Source organism: Akebia trifoliata, chromosome 12 (genome assembly GCF_017979445.1).
Source record: "Akebia trifoliata isolate Shusen 1 chromosome 12, ASM1797944v1, whole genome shotgun sequence".
Taxonomy (NCBI): Eukaryota; Viridiplantae; Streptophyta; class Magnoliopsida; order Ranunculales; family Lardizabalaceae; genus Akebia; species Akebia trifoliata.
Genome location: NC_141386.1, coordinates 4,979,946 through 4,997,886, shown reverse-complemented (window position 1 = coordinate 4,997,886; position 17,941 = coordinate 4,979,946).

Below are 17,941 nucleotides of genomic sequence, written 5' to 3'. Positions count from 1 at the left end.
AAAGATGAAGTTTAAAATCTAAATCCGAAATTCGAGGGATCCAATCCAATTAACTTATCGGATATCCGATTCAGTTTCGAATAGGTTACCCGTAAAAAAGTGTTTTTTCTTTTTTGCGAAAAACACCATTAATCTTCAATTGTGGTTTAAAAGCAAAAAAGGCCAAAAACCCTCATCTTCCATCTGAGTAGTCCAAAAACCTTTGTTTTCCCATTCATCTTCAATTGTATAAAAAAACCTTGAATTTTTTTTCTCAAACCCTAGCCATCCATGATAAGTGCCTCACTATCATTAGCGAAGTGGATGGAAGTCTGTAGTAAAGGAATGAAGAGAGATAAAGGAATGAAGATAATGTTCTCTGTTTTTTTATTTTCTTTTTGATATGTGTACAAGTGTTGCTATATATAATAACATTGGAGAATCAATTAAGGATATAACGGATATATTCAAATTTTGAAATATAAAAACTGAATCCCAGATTTTATGCATCCTATTATTGAATCCCAGATTTTACGCATCCTATTATTGAATCCCAGATTTTACGCATCCTATTATCTTGTGCTTGATTTGTGGTGGCTGATGACAGCTTTGTGATTCGGCATCAGGTGCACCAATATCCCCCCGCAATCGAAATGGCAGATCTTGCAATTGAAGATTGGCACGTAACAAAGTGAATCGAGGAGCATTCAAGGCTTTGGTGAGCAAGTCAGCCAACTGGTCTTTTGAAGAGACAAACGAAACTTGAAGCTTTTTTTGTAAGACTTGATCTCGCACATAATGAAAATCAATTTCAATATGTTTGGTTCGGGCATGAAACACTGGATTGGATGAGAGATATGTGGCCCCAATATTGTCACACCATAACGTTGGGCAGTGAGGAAGAGAAATGTGTAAATCATGTAGAACCGATTGAATCCATTGAAGTTCCGCAGCGGCGTTGGAAAGAGATTTATATTCGGACTCAGTGCTACTTCTTGCCACTGTTTGTTGTTGTTTACAACTCCATGAGATTAAGTTCTTGCCATGGAAAATACAGTAAGCACCCACACTTCTTCTGTCGTCAATATCCCCCGCCCAATCAGCATCACTAAAGCTATGAAGAGCTTGATTAATTTGTCTGGTAAAGTGAAGGCCGAATGAAATGGTATGCTTAAGATATCGAAGGATTCGCTTCACCGCCTGCCAATGGGGTTCTTTTGATTAATGCATGAACTTGCTTACTCGATGAACACTGTAAGCGATATCTGGACGTGTAAAACCAAGGTAATGCAAAGCTCCAACTGTACTCCGATAAAGTTGAGGATCACTGAAGTCGGCACCTTCAAATTTGGAGAGATTGCAGGTGGTTGCCATGGGAGTTGCACATGGTTTCACGTTGTCCATGTTTACTTTCCGTAATAGATCACCAATGTATTTTCGTTGGGTTAAGAACAAATCATCACCCATACGTAAAGTTTCAACACCAAGGAAAAAAGATAATTGTCCAAGGTCTTTAACTGAAAAGATTGAAGATAAAGTGCCAATTAATTGGTCAATAGCCTTAGTATCCGAACCTGTAACAATTATGTCATCCACATAGATGAGGATGATTATTTGTATTTTTCCTTGCTGAAAAGTGTAGAGAGAGGTGTCAGCCTTGGAGCCTTTAAAGCCGATTGTTTGCAATTGATCCGTGAGGCAAGAGAACCATGCTCTTGGTGCTTGCCGAAGGCCATAGAGACTTTTTTTTAATTTGCAAACATGATGAGGATAATCCGGATGAATAAATCCTTGTGGTTGTTGCATATAAACATCCTCTTGTAGAAATCCATGAAGAAATGCATTTTGAATATCCAATTGGCGTAGTGGCCAATTATTAGAGACTGCAAGAGAGATGACGAGCCGAATTGTAGTTGGTTTAACCACCGGGCTAGAAGTCTCAGTAAAATCAACACCTTCTTGTTGGTGGAAGCCTTTAGCAACAACGCGGGCTTTGAATCGTTCAATACTACCGTCCGCCTTTTTTTTGACACGGTACACCCATTTATTCCCAACAAGATTATATTCTTGTCGGGGTGGAACTAGATCCCAAGTTCCATTTTGAATTAAGGCATTGAATTCTGAAAGCATTGCATTCCTCCATTGTGAGTGTTTATTTGCTTCGGTGAAACAACTTGGCTCAATGTAAGAATTATTTACTTCGGCAAGAAGTGCTTTTGGAAGTGGATATTTGATGTATCCAACGTACGGCCGTTTCGGCTTGAGGTTATTTGTTTGTGACCGTGTGACCATGCGTTGTGTTGTAGCAGATGTAGACACTTGGGTAGGCAAGGTACTGGGTTGTGAAATTTCAGCAGGCGTCAAACTTGATGCAGCATGCAGGTCTGGAGCGATGGCATCATCTGGATGGTGCAATGCCATTGTAGTGGCATTTGGCATTAAATCAAATTCAAGTGGTGTTGGATGAGGTTGAGATATTTGAGCACCTGTATTTAAAATTTGTGTGTGCGGACATGTGGAATGCAAATTAAAAGGAAGGGATGCCGTGTCAGATGGAGAGTGGCCGAGAGAAAGAGGATCTGATTTTTTATATGGAAAGAGAGATTCATCAAAGACCACGTGCCGAGAGACATAGATTTTTCCTGTTGATAAGTCTAAGCATTTGTACCCCTGATGTGAGAGACTATAGCCTACAAAAATGCAAGTTTTGGAGCGAAAATCAATTTTGTGACGATTATAGGGTCGTAGGTTGGGCCAGCAAGCACAACCAAAGACACGCATAAAGTCGTAGTTTGGTTTTTTGTGATATGCTTTTTCAAACGGAGAGTGGTTATTCAAGATTTTAGTTGGCAAACGATTAATAATATAGGTTGCCGTTTGAAAAGCATCTTCCCAATAGGAGTGAGGAAGGTTTGAATGAGCTAATAAAGCAAGTCCCATTTCAACAATTTGACGATGACGTCTTTCAACTGAACCCATTTGTTCATGAGTATAAGGACATGAAATACGATGTTCAATGCCAAAAATTTTTGAAATGAGTATTGAGTCGGTGAAATTCTCCGCCCCAATCGCTTTGAATAGCTTTAATTTTTGTATCAAAGTGCCGTTCAACAAATGTTTGAAATTGGAAAAAAATATTTTCAACTTCAGATTTATTTTTGAGGGGGAAAAACCAAATAAATTTTATACAATCATCTAAGAAACAAACATAATAACGAGAGTTATAGCTCGAGGTAACAGCACTTGGTCCCCATACATCCGAATAAATTAGTTCTAAAGGTCGAGTTGCATGGTTAACAGATTTTGAAAAGGGCAAATTGTGGCTCTTGGCCATCTCACAATCAGGGCAAACAGATTGCCTTTTATTAACTTGAACATAAATTTTATTGGAATTTAACACATGATTAACAGTTCGAAAATTAGTATGTCCTAGTCGACGATGCCAATCAGAGATGGAAATACGAACACCGACAAAGACAGAAGAGGCAACGCGTGGAAGTGGTGTAGAAAAGCAATACAACCCATCTTTGCTATGGCCTTGATGAAGGATGTTCCCCGAGTAGTCCTTGATGAGAAAAAAATCATTGTGAAACTCAAAGTAAACATTGTTATCTCGAGTAAATTTTTGAACAGAAATTAGATTTTTTGTGATTTGAGGAACAACAAGAATTTTATCAAGAATAAAAGATTTTGAAGGTGTGGATAAGGATGTGGTGCCAGTGTGGGTTATAGACAAACCTGTACCATCACCGACTTGGATTTGATCTGTGCCAACATAGTCTTCTCCACGTACATTGAGATTATTGAAATTGTTGGTCAGATGGTGCGTTGCTCTAGAGTCAACATGCCACTCTTGGTCAGACGACTGCCGAGTTTGGTTGGTGGAGAGGTTGGCTTGTCCAGTCCGACGTGGTGGTGGGGGTAGAAAGTGAGGATCATAACGCTTATAACATCGAGAGGCAGTATGGCGTGATTTTTCACATAGTTGGCACCACAAGTCAGAATTACGAGGTGAGAAATTACCTCTACCAGTGCCACGATTTGAGCCTCCAAAGGCATGCCCTCTAGTGGAGCTGCTACGGCCACGATAGTCGAAAAAATTCTGCTGACGTGCAGCTACATTGGCTGACACGTTCGTTGTTGGAGTAGACTGGGAATGGTGTGTAATTCGGGCTTCACAAGTAAGAAGCATAGAGTAGACCTCCTCCATTGTCAGTGACTCATCGCGAGCAGAGATGGTAGTGACAAGGGAGTCATATTCTGATCCCAAACCAGCAAGCAAATAAGTGATGATGTCATCAGTGTTCAATAGTTGCCCAGCAATTGCAAGGTTGTCTGCAAGACGTTTAATATGCATGAAATATTCACTTGTCGTCTGATTGTTTTTGCGAGCTGTTGAGAGTTGAGTCTGTACTTGGATGATTTGAGCCCTGGACTGAGAAGCAAAAGAGGATGTGAGAGCAAGCCACACTTCACGAGAAGTTGTGCAGTGAGCAACCTGTGCAAGAACTTCATCAGTGAGAGAAGCATTGAGACAACTAAGAATTAAATTGTCTTGAGTTTCCCAAATGTCAAAAAGAGGATTCGGAGTCGTGGTGCCATTGTCGGCAACAATTTCCTTAGACGGTGGCTGGAGAGAACCATCGAGGTAGCCAAAAACCTTTTGGCCTTTCAAATATGGAAGCATGGTGGCCTTCCAGGTGGGGTAGTTGGTACGGTTGAGTTTAGTAATATTGAGAGAGGAGGTGGGATTGAAGAGGGGAAGTTGAGTGGGCTGAGTAGTAGTCATGATGAAGAAAGAAAGAAAAATTGCAGAGAGATGACGTTGGTCTATTGCTCTGATACCATAAAGGAATGAAGAGAGATAAAGGAATGAAGAGAATGTTCTCTGTTTTTTTATTTTCTTTTTGATATGTGTACAAGTGTTGCTATATATAATAACATTGGAGAATCAATTAAGGATATAACGGATATATTCAAATTTTGAAATATAAAAACTGAATCCCAGATTTTATGCATCCTATTATTGAATCCCAGATTTTACGCATCCTATTATTGAATCCCAGATTTTACGCATCCTATTATCTTGTGCTTGATTTGTGGTGGCTGATGACAGCTTTGTGATTCGGCATCAGGTGCACCAATATGTAGAACTTAGGTGTATGGGATAAGTCCTTAGAGAGTCTTTAGATAATACATAAATAAGAGTTCTTCATCGAATAAAAATCATCTTAAAAAATTTGTTACAACTCCTATAGAGTTTTGGAGGATCGATTCACCTCAAAAATTTGTTTTAACTAGTTGTTTCATTTGTGGCCTAAGAGACAACATATGTCTTGATGTCCAAATGATGCTTACTTCGACAATTGGGTTAGTACAATTACAAGTAGAAAATCGAGAATCGAACCAAATCGATAACTTTGGGTGGTTTGGTTTAATTTAGAACAAGCTCAGTTCTGGATTATGAAAATGGAGAACCGATCAATTTAGTTTGGTTCTCGGATCAAGCTTATATAGAACCAAATCCTTATGCAATAAATAAATAAATATATACAAATATATAATAATTATTATGAATTATTTTAGCCATTAGGACATAGATTAATGATCTTTCATGGATAAACTAATGACTTTATATGGATAGAATTTTATTTTTATTATATGTTTGTTTTTTCATTAAAAAATGTTACAATTTATACAATATTGGCAACCATTGAACCAAACCGACTTTAGTTCGGTTTGAGTTGGTTTGGTTCCAATGGAATTAGGTTCGGTTCTAATTCTCATTTAGTAGAACCGACCTATGCTAGTTCAGTTCCAATTTAACCTCAAACAGAACCAAGTTGCATCCCTAGTTACAAGAGGAGAAAATCACTACTCAATGCAAATTTAACCATATAGATAACATCAAAATGGCTCCAGTCATCACTAAAACTTCAACGAAGACAAAAGTCACCCTTTCTCCAATCAAACACACCTTACTCCAGTTGAAGCACAATAGAGGCATGAGCGTGGTTTATGCTATAATTGTGATGACAAGTTCTTTTTGGTCACAAGTGCAAAATCCAAAAATTATTTCTTATTGAAGGGCTAGATGAGGACCAACACACTAATGTAGTAGTGGTAAAGAACCTGGAATATGTTGTTGACCAACCTAAGATCTCCTTGCAAGCCATTGGTGGGTTAGAACACCACAAACTATGAGGGTTCGAGGAATCCTACAAAAAAGACCAATCATTATTGTTGTAGATTCTAGTAGTACCCACAATTTTGTGGATCCTAATACTATCAAACGCGTAGGAGTCAAGCCTACTTGAGGAGCTCAATTCGAGGTGATGGTGGCAAACAGAGAAAAATTGACTAGTGAAGGATGGTGTTTGGCCTTAACTATACAAGTCAAAGATTTATCTATTACTAATGATTTTTACGCACTTCCTCTTAGAAGTTATGATGTTGTTCTTGGGGCATTATAACTTCAAACATAGGGGCCAATCTTATGGGATTTTAAGAACCTTAAGATGCAATTCATGATCAAAGAAAAATCCCATTTGTTAGGAGTTTAACAAAAAGTACTAAAGATGGTCGATGGGCCCACTTGAGAGAAAGGCATCTTCAAAAAGGCTAAAAGGCTATTTTTACAGTTATACAACATTTCAAAACCCACACTTCCATCACAACAGTCGAGTGATCTCAACTTTTTCTAAAGGAATTCAGTGATGTATTTGATGAACCTCAAGGATTGCCACCACCACGAACACATGACCATCGAATTCTATTGCAGCCTGACAATCACCCAGTTAGTGTTCGTCCTTACCGTTATCTTCATTATCAGAAATATGAAATTGAAAAGATAGTGAGGGAATGCTTATGTCTCGAATAATTAGGCCTAGTGTGATAAACAGCCACGTCGGTCCTACCGTCTTCCTAAGCCAAACCCAAAGTACGTGGCATAAGAGTGGAGCTTATTCAATTTTGTTACTAGTATGTTGCGGCTATGTGGGAGAACTGGTTTAGTCCAACATTCATATGCTTAGGAGTAGGACAAAGTTTTTTTGCATTTGTTAACTATTATTCACAGTTATGGTCGTAAGTTTAAGAGAAGTTGTTAAACTCTGTTTATTTAAATTCCATTGTAGTGCATTAATAAAGCAGGAAAATTTTCATTCAACAATTGTGGTTTATTTCTCACCCAAAGAGAATATTTATTTTGCTATTATCAACCTTGATTGGGACCTTAACATTGGTATCAGAGCTGTATTTACAATGGAATCTAACAAAGAAAGGATCGAGAGTTTAGAAACGGGACTTGGCAGACTTTAAGATGGCATGACCCGAATGGAACTTGGTGTTGCTGACAAGTTACACCAACTAGAAGGAACTATCAACAGGTTGTCCAAAGCCTTATTCACAAATAAAGAAGGATCTAGCAACAACAATAACAGCCGAGATAGTTACTCTTGCGCCAACAAAGAGAAAACTAGAGAGGACACGAAGAGGAATCAACAAAATTTTTCATCTAAAATAGCTAAGCTTGAGTTTCCAAAATATTCCGATGACGATCCAACCAAGTGGTTCAACCGCGTTGATTAATTCTTTGAGTTTCAAGGCACTAATAAAACAAAAAAGTAAATATCTCTAACATCATTCCATCTTGAGGGTGAAGCCAATCAATAGTGGCAGTGGCTACGACAAGCTTACAAGGAAGAAGGTAGAACGGTAACATGGTCGATTTTTTAGGAAGAACTGTAGGATCAATTTGGACCTACGGAATGCAAAGATTTCGATGAAGCACTATCACGGGTTAGATAGAGGAGCTTCCTGCGAGATTACCAGCAAGAATTGGGCAATCGAGTACATGGATGGACGCAAAAGGTGTTGGTGGGGACCTTCATGGGAAGTCTCAAGCCTGAGATTGTAGAAGGCATCAGGATGTTCAAACCAAAATCACTGAAAGAAGCTATTAGTCTTGTACGCATAAGAGAAGATCAACTTCTTCGACGACGAAAATTCACCAGACCACCTCAATTCAATCGACTACAACTAGACTCTCCTATCCTAGCTAGATCCAACAAAGCACCTACGATGAAATGTCTATCTTGGGAAGAAATACAGAAAAGATGTGCTCAAGGTTTGTGTTTCAATTACAATGATAAATTCACTATGGGCCATAAATGCCGAGGACCACAATTATTGCTACTCGAATGATGTTCTGACGAAAATAGTATTACACTCGAGGATATCACAGGCTATACAACAGGGGATACCGTATTAAACTTCCAATTCGAACCAGAAATATCACTACATGCTCTGATTGGGTGGTCGACCTCCAAGACCATGCAAGTCACGGCCAAATAAGACACCAAAAAGAAGTTGTACTAATTGACAGCAGGTCTACCCATAACTTCATAAGTGAGAAGCTGGCTAGTTTGCTCCATTTACCAGTAATTCCCACTAAATCATTTACTATCCGAGTGGCTAATGGAAATCGACTACAATGACAAGGAAGATATGAACAAGTACATGTCCGAATGCAAGGCATTCCCTTTTCCCTTACTCTATATTCCTTGCCTCTAACCGGATTGGACTTGGTATTGGGTATACAATGGGTGGAGCAATTGGAACCAGTTGTCTGCAATTGAAAACAGATGACAATAGAGTTCCAATGGGAGAATCAAGCTCAAAAATTACAAGGCACCGACACGCAAACCATTCAATCTGCATCTTTGAAGACAGTTACAAAAGAAGTGAGACAAAGAAATTCAACTTTTGCAATTTGCTTACAATCATTGGTAGAAGTGTCACAACCCCATGTTCACATCGAAATGTAACAAATATTGGAGGATTATGCTGATATTTTCCAAGAACTGACACAGCTACCTCCGATAAGAGAAGTCAACCACTACATTCTCTTTAAAAAATGCACCGAACCAGTCAATGTATAACCCTATAGGTATGCCTCTTTCCAAAAAGCTGAAATAGAAAAACAAGTTCTTGACATGTTAAAATTGGGGCTTATCAGACCTAGTACCAGTCCATTTTCATATCCTATTTTACTAGTTAAAAAGAAAGATGGTACCTGGCATTTTTACACTAATTATAGAGCTCTTAATGTTGTTATCATTAAAAACCGATTTCCCATTCGCATGGTTGATGACATGCTAGATGAACTTCATGGGGCAACTTACTTCACAAAATTGGATCTACGGGCCGGCTACCATCAGGTTCGAGTCCATGCCTCAGAAATTCTTGAAACTACTTTTCATACTCATAATGGTCATTATGAATATTTAGTTATGCCATTTGGCCTTTGTAATGCACCATCTACTTTTCAGGCTATTATGAATTCCATATTTCGTCCTTACCTCCGTAAATTTATCCTAGTCTTTTTTTATGACATTTTGATTTATAGTCCCAATTGGATCATGCATCTTGAACATGTTCAACAAGCTTTGGAATTTCTAACGCATAATTAATTTTTCATAAAAGTTAGCAAATGTGCATCTGGCCAACATGAACTAGAGTATTTAGGCCATATTGTTACTCATCAATGAGTAAAGGTAGATCAAGCCAAAATTAAGGCAATGCTCAACTGGCCTAGACCTACTAATATTTCGGAATTACATGGTTTCTTAGGTCTTACAGGTTATTACAGGAAATTTGTCTATCATTATGGCATCTTGGCTCGACCCCTCATCAACCTTTTGAAGAAAGGACATTTTGGAGGGATAGATGAAGCAAAAGCTGTTTTCCAGTCCCTTAAAAATGCCATGACATCCACTCCTATTCTTGCTATGCCTAACTTTAATGAAACCTTTGTTATTGAATATAATGCTTCAAGTGATGGGATTGGCGCAGTTCTAACTTAACAACAAAAATCAATTGTCTTTATGAGTCAAGCCAAAACGCTCATAGTCTACATACTCTAGGGAGATTTTAGCAATTATTAAAGCAATCTGAGTTTGGCGACCATACTTGTTAGGCAGGAAGTTCTACATACAAACAGACCAACATAGCCTTAAATATTTGTTAGAACAACGTGTGGGTACACCAGAAGAGCAAAAATGGGTGGCCAAACTTCTTTGATATGACTATGAGATAAACTACAAACCAAGCTGAGAAAATTCAGCAGTAAATGCCCTCTCCCGGGTTCTTGGAAGCCCACTTCTTAATGCCTTGTATGTTTTACAGGTCCATTTGTGGGATGAAATTAAAGCTGCAGTTGTTGGACATTCCTATATGGATAAACTTGGCAAATTAGCTACCGAAAAACCAAGAACTCCTTATGCCTGGCGTAATGGATTGGTTTTCCACAAAAATCGGGTAGTGGTGCCTCCCAACTCCCACATAGTTGACCAACTATTGAAAGAATTCTATGATTCGCCACTTGAAAGCCATTCCGGCGTGCTACGAACATTCAGGTGACTTTTCCAACAATTTTATTGGCCCTCTATGTTTCGGGTGATGCATAACTACATTTCATCATGCGATGTTTGTCAATAAGCCAAGGCTTCAACATTAGCGCCAGCGGGTCTCCTCCAACCACTACTTATCCCGTGCCAAGTATAGGATGATATCACCATGGATTTCATCAAAAGACTTCTCTCATCCAACGACAAAAATACCATCTTAGTTGTTGTGGATTGACTCAGCAAGTCTACCCATTTCCTGGCTTTGGCTCATCCGTTTACAGTAAAAATAGTGGCGGAAAAGTTTGTCGACGGTGTGGTTAAGCTTCACAGAATGCCTAAATCAATTATTAATGGCCGTGATCCAATTTTTATATGCCATTTTTGGAAAGAATTCTTCAAGTTATCTAGAACTCAATTGAAGATGAGTTCAACCTATCACCCTCAAACGGATGGACAATTCGAAGTTGTTAATAGGTGTGTGGAGCAGTATCTACGTTGCCTAGTCCATCAACAACCGCAAACATGGAGTTCTCTTCTTCTGTGGGCAGAATTTTGGTATAACACAACTTATCACACCTCCATAGGGATGACATATTTTCAAGCATTGTATGGGCAGCTACCTCCAACTATTCTTCCCTACCAAGTTGGCCAATATCTAGCCTATGAGGTAGATCAACAACTCCTGTCACAAGATGTTTTGCAGCACCAATTAAATGACAATTTTGCATACTGCTAGTAATCACATGAAGCAGGTGGCTGACTCTAAACGAGGCAACATTGAGTTTCAAGAAGGGGATTTAGTTTTCCTAAAACTACATCCTTACTGACAACAAATAGTTTTTAAACGCTTATCTCATAAATTAGCAAGCCAATTCTAGGGCCTGTATCTCATTGAGAAACGTATTGGCAAAGTGGCTTATCAACTTAAGCTGCCAGAAGGGTCCCGTATCCATTCTATCTTCCATGTCTCGTTACTTAAGAAGAAAGTGGGTAAGTCATGTATGACAAGTACCAATTTACCACCTATTACTGATGCAAGGCAGGTTGTTATGACTCTAGAAGCTATTTTGGAAACTCGTTGGATTAAAAGAGGCTCTCACTTTGTTGAAGAGAGTCTAGTTAAATGGCATGGATTTCCTGCAAAAGACACTACTTAGGAAAACACAACTGAGCTGCAGGAGAGGTTCCAAGACATGGACCTTGAGGAAAAGGTTCCAGTGAAAGAGGGATATTAATAAACAACCACGTCGTTCCCACCATCTTCCTAAGCCAAAACCAAAGTATGTAACATAAGAGTGGAGCTGATTCAATTATGTTACTAGTCTATTGCGGCTATGTGAGAGAGCTGGTTTAGTCCAACGTTCATATGCTTAGGAATATGACAAAGTTTGTTTGCATTTGTTAGCTATTATTCATAGTTATGGTCGTAAGTTTAGGAGAAGTTGTTAAACTCTGTTTATTTAAATTCCATTGTAATACATTAATAAAGTAGGCAATTTTTCATTCAACAATTGTGGTTTATTTCTCACCTGAAAAGATTATTTATTTTGTTATTATGAGCCTTGATTCGAACCTTAACACAATGTTAGTCCTCAAGGTATTTTGGACCATATAGAATTGTTGATAGAGTTGGACAATTGCCTACAAGCTCCAACTCTCTTAAAAAAAAGATCGTGGTAGACGTTCCATGTCAAATTCAACCGCTAAATGCTATGGGAGATAAACGGTCAAGGGGAGTACTAGAAAAGATCATAAGCCGCTAGATTGAGGTGTTAGTGAGCCACATGGATGAATATGCCACATGGGACATACAAATCCTTGACCTTGAGGACAAGGTCAATCCACGTGGGAGGATTGATACAAAGTTTTGGAGAATCGGTTCACCTCGAATAGAATTAACTTTACTTCTTTCTTACTCATTTCTTCTCTGTTTTTTGATATTTCTCTTAGTAAATATGGGCAAGAGAAGAAGAGTGTACGTCTTAGATTCTATCTACTTCGACTTCATAACCTAAAGGCAAGTTAAGAAAACAATGGAGAGAGAGGGGGGGGAGAAAGAGAAAATTACCTTAACTGGTCCTCGAGAAGATCACCATCACCAAAGATTGGAAAATGTTGGAATGACACAAACGGAGACACAAGGGTGACAAAAATGATATGGTGATGCGCACATAACCGTAGATGTTTTTTATTTGTATCTCGCGGAAAAACATCTACGGTAATGTGCATGACACCATGAGTTTTTGTCACCTTTGTGTCTCTTTTTGTGTCACCCCAACATGACTCCCAAAGATTACATGGTTTCAAAACTCAATTTGATCTCATCTCGTTCATTATCAAGATCGAGTTGTCTCGATCGAGATAAATCATTTTTAAAAGTTGATGACATGTTCGGTTCATCTTCATCTTATATATGTACCACTTGAAAATGCCTTTATTTTTCTCAAATTTCATTCACATCATTGTTTTGTTGTAATTTTTTTATTTTATTTTATAGCCATGCTAAACTGACTCTAAAAAAAAGAGTCGTGATAAACTGACTTAGAGAAAGACTCAAAACTCACTCAACTGACATGCCAAGCGTAGAGAGTCATAAGAAAATGACTAGTGATTTTTTTACTCGAAAAGACTAACTTAGTCTATACGCAGCTGACGTGGCAAGGGAATAGAACCATTGTGGTGCCCCACCAAATGCTAATACAAAGCCTCATGTCAAATCTCGAGGCACTAAGTGGCGCTTCGAAATTTTGGCATGGTCTCCTCTGTTTATGTTAGCATTCCAAGGCGTTCAACCTACACCTGATAAACGACATACAATCATGCATATATACATACAAAATATAATACTAGTGGAAGCCTATATACATCTAATAACGTACTATAGATTAGAGTGCAAAAGAAAAAAATTTATATGCAGGATTATACAGAAATTCCTCACTCTAACAAAATTCCTAACACTCAATACAGAATCCAAAATACCTCTAGACGAACTAACACCACTAGGGGATATAGCCCCAGTACTCACTAGATAATGGACTCTGGTCGTCTATCTGACCTACCATCTGGTCCCTACTTGCTGGTTCTACTCCCATCTCGCCAACTACAGACTCTAAAGGTAAAAAAGAATAAGGAATGAACGGATGAATAACAATGGTTACTTAGTAAGGAAACAAATAATTTCTGCCAATATCCCCTCTTAACATGAACTAATAAGTATACTGAATCATTTTAACAATACAAAATTTTACAGAATAAACTACGATAAACTAGTACATATAGTCAGGGATGAGCAACTAAACATTTTAAAACTCATATTACAATAATCAATAGTACCTACTATAGTATTTTTTTTTACAAATCTAATTGATCAAATGAAAATATTAAACATGCATTTCATTTTATATATCAAAATAAGGCAACATATACATAATACACAATAGTGGAGTAGTGGAATTAAAGAGTTGGGATTCATGACTGGATTGCTCCCAGTTGGGATATGATGTTACAATTCCTTACTGACTTTTAATTATTGATTTTGTGGTCGGTCGCTGCACTTACCACGCTTGGTTGACCATTTATCTGGTTTAGGCTGACCATTTGACGTGACCGTAAGTCATGGGTCTCTTTTCGATGTGTCAGAACATTCGACTATTATAGATTGTTAGTGATTACTGACTAATCATCTTCGTCTATGCCTATCAGGTGTGCATGTGATTCTCAAATATACAAACCATTCGTATACGACCACCTTTACATAACAAGTTCACTAGTAAAAATAGAAATAAATGAACCCGAATTCCAATTGTGACTCCACTCTCATACGCGTCCCATACCACGTATGAGTTTAGTGGTTCCTACCGTACATCCCAGGATAATACACTACTCCGGATAATATGACGCACTATCCCTTCAAGCATTCACAGACTCTTTAACAACTCACAAAATAGTTATATATATATAATTTTCATTTGAAAATAAAAGAGAAATTACAATACAAGATTGAGAATGGATATCTAATTTCTTAGCATGCAACTATGACCATCTGTCTTAAAATAAATAACTGAACGAAAAAGTAAATAGTGCATCGTACTAACAGAAAGTAAATAAACACGCAACCAGTAATATTATCCATGGATATCCATTCACCAACATACACACAAAACAACAATGTAAAATGCAAACATCACCCATCGGGTATGATTCTAACATTTTACCGTTTTCATACCATTTTTCTCTTTTTTCGATTTTTATAGTTTTCAATCTCTGAAACAAAATATCCAATTTCTGATATTCATCAACTCAATATGAGTTAATTGAATCTTAAATCATTTTTTTAATTATGAAATTCATTTTTATCAATAATATTGAAAAAATACAAAACTTAGATCAAAACGGGGTCCGAGCGATACATAGGACCCAACTGACGAAAATAAATTAGTGAAATATCTTACCCACGTATAATTTATTATAAAATATAATTAAACATATCAAATATGCAAGTTCTAGCATGAATTTGAAATAACCAATTGAATTCTATATTTTTGGAAACACATCACAAATTTTTAATAAAATTCTAAATGGAATTTTCACAATCTACGATTACTAATAGAAATTGAGAGTTCCTTATTATCTCTGTGTGAAAGGATCGAAACGCGTGTGCGAAAATCGAGACAATCTATACTAAAATCGAGGTGGATCAAACTTCGAGACAGCTGATTTTTGAGTTTGACTTGGTGGTTTCAAAGATCTCAACACCGTCGTCCTTTCTCCCTTCTGCTACAGATGACGGTTTAACCCCGAAACAAATGAAATTCGAGGTCGAAGTTGTGAAACCCCCGTATATATATGCGGCTATTTTTTTACGATACGGGGTGAAAAAAAAAACATAAGGAAATTGGTGGGTTTTGTAGAAAACGACGTTGAGGACGTTTCTCCCTTCTGTGTTGGCGGTCGAAGACGGATAATTTGCGACGATCGAAGTTTGAAAATTGGGAAGAAAACCAATTTAAAAAAAAAAAAAAAAACTCGTTGGCTGATTTTTTGGACGACTTTGGAAGATGAATAGTATTTTTATAAAAGAAAAATTATTTATATAAATACGAGACAAAATCGATATTTTTTCGATTGTTTCGTTCGACGATAATTTGACCGTCTAGACTCCAAAATTGACAAATGAATACTTTATTTTGTCTAATTTTTCATTTCGGATCTAATGGTGTGATCAATTTCTACAAATTCTATCTTTAACAAAAATTTACATTTCTAGTCCGAAGTGACCTTAAAATTGACGTCGTTGTCATTTTTAACGATAATTCTACTTTTTAATCTCCAAAAATGACAAATAAATAGTTCATTTTCTATAATTTTTCGTTATGAATCCAATGGTATGATTGAACCTTAACAATTCTTTCTCTAGTAAAAAGTTATTATTTTAGCTTGGTCCGACTTGATAATCGAGGATTTTGCAATTTTTCTGTTCGGACTTGCATTTGAACATGTTTATGTTTTTCGATCATTTTGAATCCAATGGTGAAGTCAGATTTTATTAAAAATGACCATAACAAAATCTTACAATTTTACCCTAAGTTCCACTTTCAGAATTTTTTTTTAAATTCAACTATTTATTTTTCTCGAGATACGAGTAAAAAACTCAAGGTTTTACAACCATTGATCTTTTTTTTTGGGATACACAAGGAAAAAAGATCTCCACGTCAGCTGCGTATAGACCGAGTGAGTCTTTTTGAGTTAGAATATTGTGATAAGAAAATATTTATGATTTTGTCCAATTGAGTGAATTTTGAATATATTAGTTTTTAAGTGAGTTTATCATTATTCAAAAATAAAATATTCAATCGTACTCAACTGACATGGAATGTGCACAAAACTATATATCTTTTTCTTCTAGATGCGCAAGGAAAAAAAATCTATGATTATGTGCACATTCAACGTCAATTGAGTATCTTTTTTGGATCAAGTTTAGTATATATATATAGGGGGCGTTCCATGACCAACTTTTTGGCAAAACATTTTTCAAGACATGAGTTAGAGGTTTTGGAATGGGCTGATTTTTGGTGAGGATGATCTCTACGGTGAGGAGATCATCCTCACCAAAAATCAGCCCATTCCAAAACTTCTAACCCCATAAAAAACAGTTTACAAAAAATGGACGGTCCACGATTTTTCAGCTTGTAAACATGGGTTAGAAGTTTTGAAATTGGCTGATTTTTGATGAGGATGATCTCCTCACCATAGAGATCATTCTCACCAAAAATCAGCCCATTCCAAAACCTCTAACCCATGTTTTGAAAAATGTTTTGCCAAAAAGTTTGCTAAAAAGTTTGCCCTTGAACGCTACCCTCTATATATATATATATATATATATATGGGAAATGTTCAGCACCCTAAGTTTTACCACACACTTTAACAAACGTTTTTTGTCCTACATGGGTTAGAAGTTTTGGAATGAGCTGATTTTTGGTGAGGATGATCTCTATGATTAGAAGATCCTCCTCCTCAAAAATCAGCCCATTCCGAAATGTTTAGCCCCATGTTTACACGTTGAAAAATCGTGGACCGTCCATTTTTTGTAAATCAATTTTGATGGGGTTAGAAGTTTTGGAATGAGCTGATTTTTGGTGAGGATGATCTCCTCACCATAGAGATCATCCTCACCAAAAATCAGCCCATTCCGAAACTTCTAACCCATGTAAGACAAAACGCGTTTGTTAAAGTGTGTGGTAAAACTAAGGGTGGCGAACGGGACCCTATATATATATATATATATATATATGGGGGCGTTCAAGGGCCAACTTTTTAGCAAACTTTTTGGCAAAACATTTTTCAAAACATGGGTTAGAGGTTTTGGAATGGGCTGATTTTTGGTGAGGATGATCTTTACGGTGAGGAGATCATCATCACCAAAAATCAGCCCATTCCAAAACTTCTAACCCCATCAAAAACAGTTTATAAAAAATGGACGGTTCACGATTTTTCAACTTGTAAACATGGGTTAGAAGTTTTGGAATGGGCTGATTTTTGGTGAGGATGATCTTCACACCGTAGAGATCATCCTCACCAAAAATCAGCCCATTCCAAAACCTCTAACCCATGTTTTGAAAAATGTTTTGCCAAAAAGTTTGCTAAAAAGTTTGCCCTTGAACGCTACCCTATATATATATATATATAGGGTAGGGTTCAAGGGCAAACTTTTTAGCAAACTTTTTGGCAAAACATTTTTCAAAACATGGGTTAGAGGTTTTGGAATGGGCTGATTTTTGGTGAGGATGATCTCTACGGTGAGTAGATCATCCTCACCAAAAATCAGCCCATTCCAAAACTTCTAACCCATGTTTACCAGTTGAAAAATCGTGAACCGTCCATTTTTTGTAAACTATTTTTTATGGTGTTAGAAGTTTTGGAATGAGCTGATTTTTGGTGAGGATGATCTCCTCACCATAGAGATCATCCTCACCAAAAATCAGCCCATTCCAAAACTTCTAACTCATGTTTTGAAAAATGTTTTACCAAAAAGTTTGTTGCTGAACGGGACCTCA